Source organism: Artibeus jamaicensis, unplaced genomic scaffold, assembly GCF_021234435.1.
Source record: "Artibeus jamaicensis isolate MK-2021 breed Jamaican fruit bat unplaced genomic scaffold, CSHL_Jam_final scaffold_833, whole genome shotgun sequence".
Classification (NCBI taxonomy): Eukaryota; Metazoa; Chordata; class Mammalia; order Chiroptera; family Phyllostomidae; genus Artibeus; species Artibeus jamaicensis.
In genome coordinates this window covers 8660829-8668317 of record NW_026522056.1, presented here as the reverse complement: position 1 = coordinate 8668317, position 7489 = coordinate 8660829, and positions in this window count along the sequence as shown.

The following is a 7489-nucleotide window of genomic DNA, read 5'->3' as shown; positions in this document are numbered from 1 at the left end:
CCATGGAGGACAGTAGTTCTGGAATGGTGCCAGGTGGGTGGGGAAGGAGGAGGATCATTTCAAAGACTGAAAAGGGGAAGGTAAAGCGGGCGCAGTGGGGGGGACGTTATGAGGTGGTGTGGGGTGTCCTATTTTGCCCTGCCCTCACCAAATATGGTGCGGTTAAAAGGCTAAGTTAGGGAAGGAGAAGAAAGGGGGAACTGAACGTGGATTGCCAAACCAGAAGTCAGGAGTGGAGGGTCCGCCCACCCCCATTTCCCCATTTTTTTCCTGATGGACCCTCTTTGGTTCCCCTGCTCTTTATCTCTGGACTCCTAGTGAGTCACTTCCTTGTTCCAAATGTCCATGAGAGTGGCATCTTCCCTTCATTCCCAATATCCTGCTTCAAAGGCTCAACTGTGGATCTTTGAAGGTTTTTTGGTTTTATAGTTAAGAAAAGGCCCAGAACAGATAAGTGACTGGTTCAAGGCCCCACAACAAAGCCAGGACTCGAACCCAACTGTCCTGACTCTTATCCAATGTTTCTGTTGGCTGGAATTCTCAGAACCCCAATCTTGCATTTCTGTTAGTATCCCCCAATCTCTGGGCTCTCCTCCCTCCATTCCACACTGTGTATCGTTGCCCTGATTAACCTGCTTGAAATCCTACAATATTGCCTCGCCTGTATTAACTTCAGATAGAGATTTAAGGACATTCCAATTTTGACCCCATTCTGAGTCATTGTCCTCTAGTTCCTGAACAAATTGTAACCCAGATAATCTTCCCACGTCCAGGTCTTTAGCACTTGGCTGTCCTGTGGCTGCCCTGCCAACCTCTGCCTAGCCAAGTTCTTCCCACTGCAAGGCTTCACTCAGATTTCTCGACGGTTTGGCTTCTGATATCCCTCTTTAGGGTAGGGACCAGGTGGTGACTTATTTGACTTGTCTCTGCCACAGCCCCGTGCAGAAACCTGGGTACACAGTAGGTTCTCGGAAAGTGCTGTGGAATTGAAGAGTTGCAGGTTATTCCAGACAACCATTGCACAATGTTCTCTTTTACCATGTAGGAAATTACAAAGCAGACATTATACCTCAGGTTTGACCCTGAGGGCGGCTACAGTGTGGGAAAAGCCAATTTATTACGTTGTAAACATTTAATATGATCGGTAGGGAAAAGGAAAGGAGGCACCAGACACATAAGAGGCAGGAAAGCTTAACAGAACTTTGTTGTTTTTGTGCTGTTTTCCCTTCCTGGCCATCTGTCAACCTCACTCAACCTCATGGCTCCATTGATTACTGTAAAGATTTATTGAGAACTTACTTCATGCTAGGTGCTGCCTCCAAAGAGACTCAGTTCCAAGCAATGACAAATACTATAAGAAGTCCTGTATTCCTGGCTGGTATAGCTCAGTGGATTGAGCATGGGCCTGTGAAGCAAAGGGTTGCTGGTTCAATTCCCAGTCAAGGCACATGCCCGGGTTGCAGGCCAGGTCCCTAGTAGGGGACACATGAGAGGCAACCACACATTAATGTTTCTCTCCCACTCTTTCTCCTTCCCATCCTCTCTCTTTAAAAATAAATAAATAAATATTATTTTTTTAAAAGTCCCGTATTAATATAATGCTTTGGATGCTTTAAGGAGAAAGTGACTACTCTAAGCAAGTGGATTTCTATGAAGGAAGGAGTAGTGACCTGTGTCTTAAAGGATATACCAGAATTGAGGGGCAGAGAAGATGATGGCAGAAGAATACTTCGGAAGGAGAGAACAGACCAACCTTAGCAAGGGGTGGGGTCCAGCGAGTTCATGGCATGTTTAGGGGTTATGAGTCCATTGAGGCTGGAGTGTGGAATAATTTAGGAAGGCACTGGGGACAGATGGTGGAGATGAGACAGCCAAGGAACGGGTGCCCAGATCATGTAAATCATGAACTCCAGGCTAAGGAGTTTATACTACAGTGTTAACAAGGTGAGCCAGCTTTCGGAGCATCTTGGGCAGTGGCTGTGCTGTAGGTTAAAAGGCAGGTATAAGGAGTAGTTCAGCAGCAAATAGCATCGCAGGTCACAGCCAGATACCTTCTTCATTTTCACCTGGGGACATCTCCCCCATTCTGTCCCAGCCCTTATCCACCCTTGGTGTCTCTTGTGTGCTGATATTGTATTAAATAAAGAATATTCTTCCCCTTTGGTTGTCCTACCTGTCTACTGCTCCACTCCATCCCAGCTGGACAAAGTCAGAGATCTGGAGTCACAGTTTTTCAGCTCTGGCCTCCCCTCCCCACTCCCGACACTCAACTATTAGTACAGCGCTCACAGTAGAGTCAGGAATGAAACCTACCTGGACAGCCTCACGGGCTGAGCATGGCATGAAGCATTCCTTCCAGTCATGGAAAGGATTAGAGGACAAAGTGGAGGAAGGGCTCCATAGTGAGGGGAGGAAAAATGATAGTACCTGTGACCTCATCTGTTTGGGTTTCTGTCAGACACGCATAGGTTCTGTGGTTAAAGCAGAGGTGGTAGGTTGGGGGAGTGCAGGGCTACCTGGCCACCCCTGACAAATCGAGATCCAGAACTTTCTCTGTGGACACTGGGCAGGGGTAAACTCAGAGGAGTGGGGGTCTCTAGAGGCAGGAATTAGACATTTGTCCGAGAAGAGAGACACCGGGAGCTCCAGAGCAGGGCATGTTTGGGCTCCCTGGATTCCTGGAGAGTCCTCAATCCTGCTCCCTGGATTCCTGGAGAGTCCTCTTCTCTGCTCCTCCAGCCAGAGCGCATTGTCCCCTAAGACCCACACACACTGACTGCTCTGGGGTGAGAATCTGTCTTCTCCCCGCTTTACAGACCCACTGTCGTAGGCCCTGGGGCAGTGGACCCTGAAGGTTCGCTGAAAGCCCTGAGTGTTTGCAAACACCTCCCACAGCCAGGGCGCGGCCAGATGACTGCTCCTTCCTCTCACCCCGCCCCGCCTCTAGCTCCGACTGAAAGAGGAAAAGAGTTTCACTCGGCCCACAGCACTCTGACAAGGTGTCGGGCAGGTTAGACTGGACAAGTTAGCCACCTGTCCTCTCCCAAAGCAGCAGAACCCAGAGCACCAGGACTCCAGTCTGCAGGCCCAACCTTCGGCCTGCCTCTCCACAGGCAGCACTCACCTGTGCGGTTAGACAATGAGCAGATTGTCCTGCAGGCGCAGTTGGGAAGAATTCCCCTCCAGGACATTGTGTGGAGCCATGCATGCCTAGGGAGGGATTTCGACAGCCTCGCCACCTGCCAATCACTCCTTCCCACAGCTCCCCAGTACCCCCCAACTGCAGGAACACTAACTTAAAATCTCCTCTGGGGACTCTGGAGGGGCGAATGTGCTCTCCCAGAAAGGGGCTGGGAATGGCTGCTTGTCTTTCTCCTCTGCCTCAGACTGTGAGGTGTGGCGACAAAAGTCCGCACGCATGACTCATTCATTGCTGAGCTTGGTAAACAGCCTTCTGGCTTGTCCAGGCTCACTGGGCTGACCAAGGAGACTACCTTCCAGGTGTCGTCTCTAGGAGCAAGGAGTGAGGGTTTCCTGCCTCATGGACATAGGATGGGTCTCTACAGGCAAATGGCTCCCTATTTCCCATACACTCTTGTGGACGGCATTGTTTGTTAAGGAAACTTGCAGCACTGATAACACAAAGGTATTCTCTTCCCAATTTGTCAAGTCCCTTCCAAGAAGGCACTTGAATCCCACAATTTAAATGCCGTAGGGAATTTGTACCCCATTCCCTTCCCACTTTCTGCATAAGGCCTTCCCTCTGCCTCTTCCTCCAGAATTGTTCTTCTTTCTTAACTTTTCTCTTTCTTTTTTATTGTCACCTGGGGACAAGCTTACTGACTCTAGAAAGAGGGGAAGGAACTGTGCTTGAACAACAATTAAAAATGTGAAAAGAATAGCTAAAAAAAAGAAAGAGGTTTGGGTGGGGAGAGAGAGGGAGAGAAACACCTATGCAAAAAAGAAACATTGATAAGTTGCCTCTTGCACACGTACCTGGAATAGGGAATCAAACCCACAACTCAGCTATGTGCCCTGACTGGGAGTTGAACCTGTGACCTTTTGGTTTGCAGGACAATAACCAACTGTCCAGGGCCTAGCTCATTTCTTCTACTTGATTCAGCAATTGCTTTATTCACTTGTAAACATCTTAAAGGCAGTAAGTATGGTCCTCACCATTTTTAGCTCTCCCATTCCTTGCAAATAAAAAGCAGTTCAAGTTAAGCAGAAGAGGTATAAATGACTTTTAAGCCATCAATATTAACCCATTCATTTCTGCTACCACCACAATTAGCACTACCCTGCATAACCACCTTTTAAAAATATAAGGTGTAGCCCTGGGTGCCATGGCTCAGTGGATTGGGTGACAGCCTGCGAGGCAAGGGGTCGGTGGCTCAGTTCCTGGTCAGTTCCTGGTCAGGGCACATGCCTGGGCTGTGGGTCAGGTCCCAGTGGGGGTGTGCATGAGAGGTGACCACACACTGGTGTTTCTCTCCCTCTCTTTCTCTCTCCCTTCCCTTCTAAAAATAAATAAATATTTTTAAAGGACATAAGGTTTATTTTGTCTGGGTATAAAAGAAATATACGTTCATTGTATGCAAGCTATACTCCACCTTTTAAGAGTAAGTTTCACGGCATACGGAGGGAAAGCAGACGTTTTGAGTACACATTCCTCCTTGAATTTTCCCGTTAGAGTCTACCTCTCAGGCTCTTGTTCTTGGCCTCTCCTATACATGCCATTGAGCTTCCACCTTTTCAACTGCTGGGACTTCTGGACACGGACCCCACTGCAGCAGAGCTGGCCAAGGGCTGGGTGTGAGCAGACCCACCACCCCTTCACTCCTCTTCCCTTTTGATGCTACAATATGTAGCACAGAGATGACGAATCCACTGGCTTTTTCTTTAAGTATAGTTGGCATATAATCTTATATTAGTTTCAGGTATACAACATAATGATTCAACATTTCTATACCTTACGATATGATCACCACGGTACGTCTGGTAACCATCTATCACCATGAAGTTATCACTATATTGTTGACAATTTTCCTTTGCTCTGCTTACCTCTCCACGTCTTCCTTATTTTATAACTGGAAGTTTATAGCTCTTTTTCCCCTTCACCTTTCTCATCCACCCCCCAGCCCCGCCCTCCCCGCCGGCAACCAGGTTGTTCTCTGTATCTGAGTCTGTTTCTATTTTGCTCGGTTTGGTAGGTGGACTTTCGACCCTAAGGAATTACAAAGTGGGCCTAAAAGCTTAAAGCTGAGATCGATAGGACATTTCACCAAGTCCAAGGGGGAGAACCAGAAAAAGACTCTTTACCTAGGGGTCCCCTGGGGGAGGCACCACCAGGAGAGGAGAAGTGCCCTCTTCTTACCTGCCGCTGTAGTCCCTCTTACGACCACCTTCAAGAAACCTACCCTTGCCCACCCTAGTAGGCATAACACCTTTCCTAAGTCCGAATCAGTCACCCTGGAGCACTGTTTCCCACCGCCACCCCAACCACCCACACTCCAAGTTTCAGTAGGGAAGGTCGGGGACACTGAGTCTCATAGAGCAGTTCAGGACCAAAGTACAGCACAGCCCGCTCCATGCCCCAGTTGGGTCCTCCAATTCTACTTTTCTCCAAAATCTGTTAGGCTGAAAATATATACCCACATCCCAAAATCAAACGTTCCTGATAGGTGGTATCACCTAAACCCATGAGAAAATGTTATAACCATTCATAATTTTTAATACATATATGTATTGAAATCTAATATATTAAGCAAATGGAAGAAAAATGTTTGTATAACAGGGAGAGATTTTTAAAATCAACTTTATTAGAGTTTTACAGCATAGCTGTGATAAAGGCAAGGAGATGAAAAGAAAAAAGGGGTTTAACCATTATATGAGGAAAACCGTACAGAAGTGTTCAGCTCAGTGATTTTCCACCACTCAGCTCAAGAAGTGGAACGGTGTCAGCACCTGCAGAAATCTCTCTCGAGTCCTCCCAGTCACTAGGTGCCCATATTTCCAAAAGCAGCCACTGTCCAAACTTCTCTCTGCATAGATCAGACTTGCTACTTTTGAGCGTTATAGAAATGAATCGGACATTAGGTATTTATTTGGGTCTGGCTCCTTTCACTCACTATTATCTTTATGAGCAACACCAATGGTGTTCTTATAGCAGTAATTTATTCCTCTTTATTGTTTTATAGTTCTCTGTGATATAAATACACCACAGTTTATCTTTCATTCTACAGCTGATAGACGTTTAGACTGTTTCTACTTTGCAGCTTCTAGTGGGTTGAATGTTGGCTCCACAAAAGATACCTGCACATCCTAGTCCCTGGGGCCTGCGCATATTACTTTGTTTAGGAAAAAAAGACTCTTCGCAAATGTAATTAAGTTAAGAATCTTGAGATGAGGAGATCATCCTGGATTATCCAAGTGGGCTCTAGATCCAATGACGAGAGTCCCTAAAAGAATGAGGCAGAAGGAGACTTCAGACACAGAAAGGGGAAAAAAGGGCCAGGAGCAGGTGGGGGCAGAGATTGGAGTGACATTGCCACAAACCAAAAAGTGCTAAAAGAGACTAGGAACAGAACCTTGCCTGGAGCTTCTGGAGGGAGCTCAGCCCTGAGCACACTGGATTTCAGACCGCTGGCCTCCAGGACTGACAGCCAGACGCAAAATCACTGTTGTGTTAGGCAGCCAAGTTTCTGGTAATTTGTTATGATAGCCACAGGAGACTAATACAGGGCTACTAGGAATAAATTTGCTATGCATTTTGGTGTATATTGTTGGTACAACACATATGCATAATAAACACACACCTAAGAATGGAATTGCTGGATGATAGGGTGGCTATATGCTTAGCACTAAGAGACATTGTCAAACAGTTTTCCCGAGTGGTTACCAATTTACACTCCCACCAGCAACACTTGACAGATCCAGTTTCTCCACATCTTTGTCAGCCTTGGAATTGTGGGTCTTTTCTATTTTGCCCCCCTGGTGGATGTGCAGAGCTTTTAATTTGCATCTTCCCAAGGACTAATGGGGTGTGCGCTTGTTTACTAGCCATTGGAATATGATCTTCTGTGATGTGCCTACTCATTTTTTGTCAATTTTTCCAGTGTTCTGTCTTATTGATTTGTTATAATATATATGATACTTTTTTCATTAAATATTTGATATATATGTGTATATGTATATATATATATATATATATATGTGTACACACACACATAATACCTTTGTCAAAAATGTAATGCAAATATCTTCTCTCACCCTATGACTTACCTTTTCATTCTCTTCGAGAAGTTTTGGGGTGAAAGGAAGTTCTAATTTTTTATGATATCTGCGTTACTATTCTTTTCTTTTATGGTTAGTGCTCTTGTGTCTTGTTTTAAGAAATCTTTGCTGCTTGTGGAGATGAACAAGTGTGGTGACTGAGGGGGGTGGGGAGTGGGTGGAGGTAGGGGGAGAAATGGAAATGGAAAAAAAC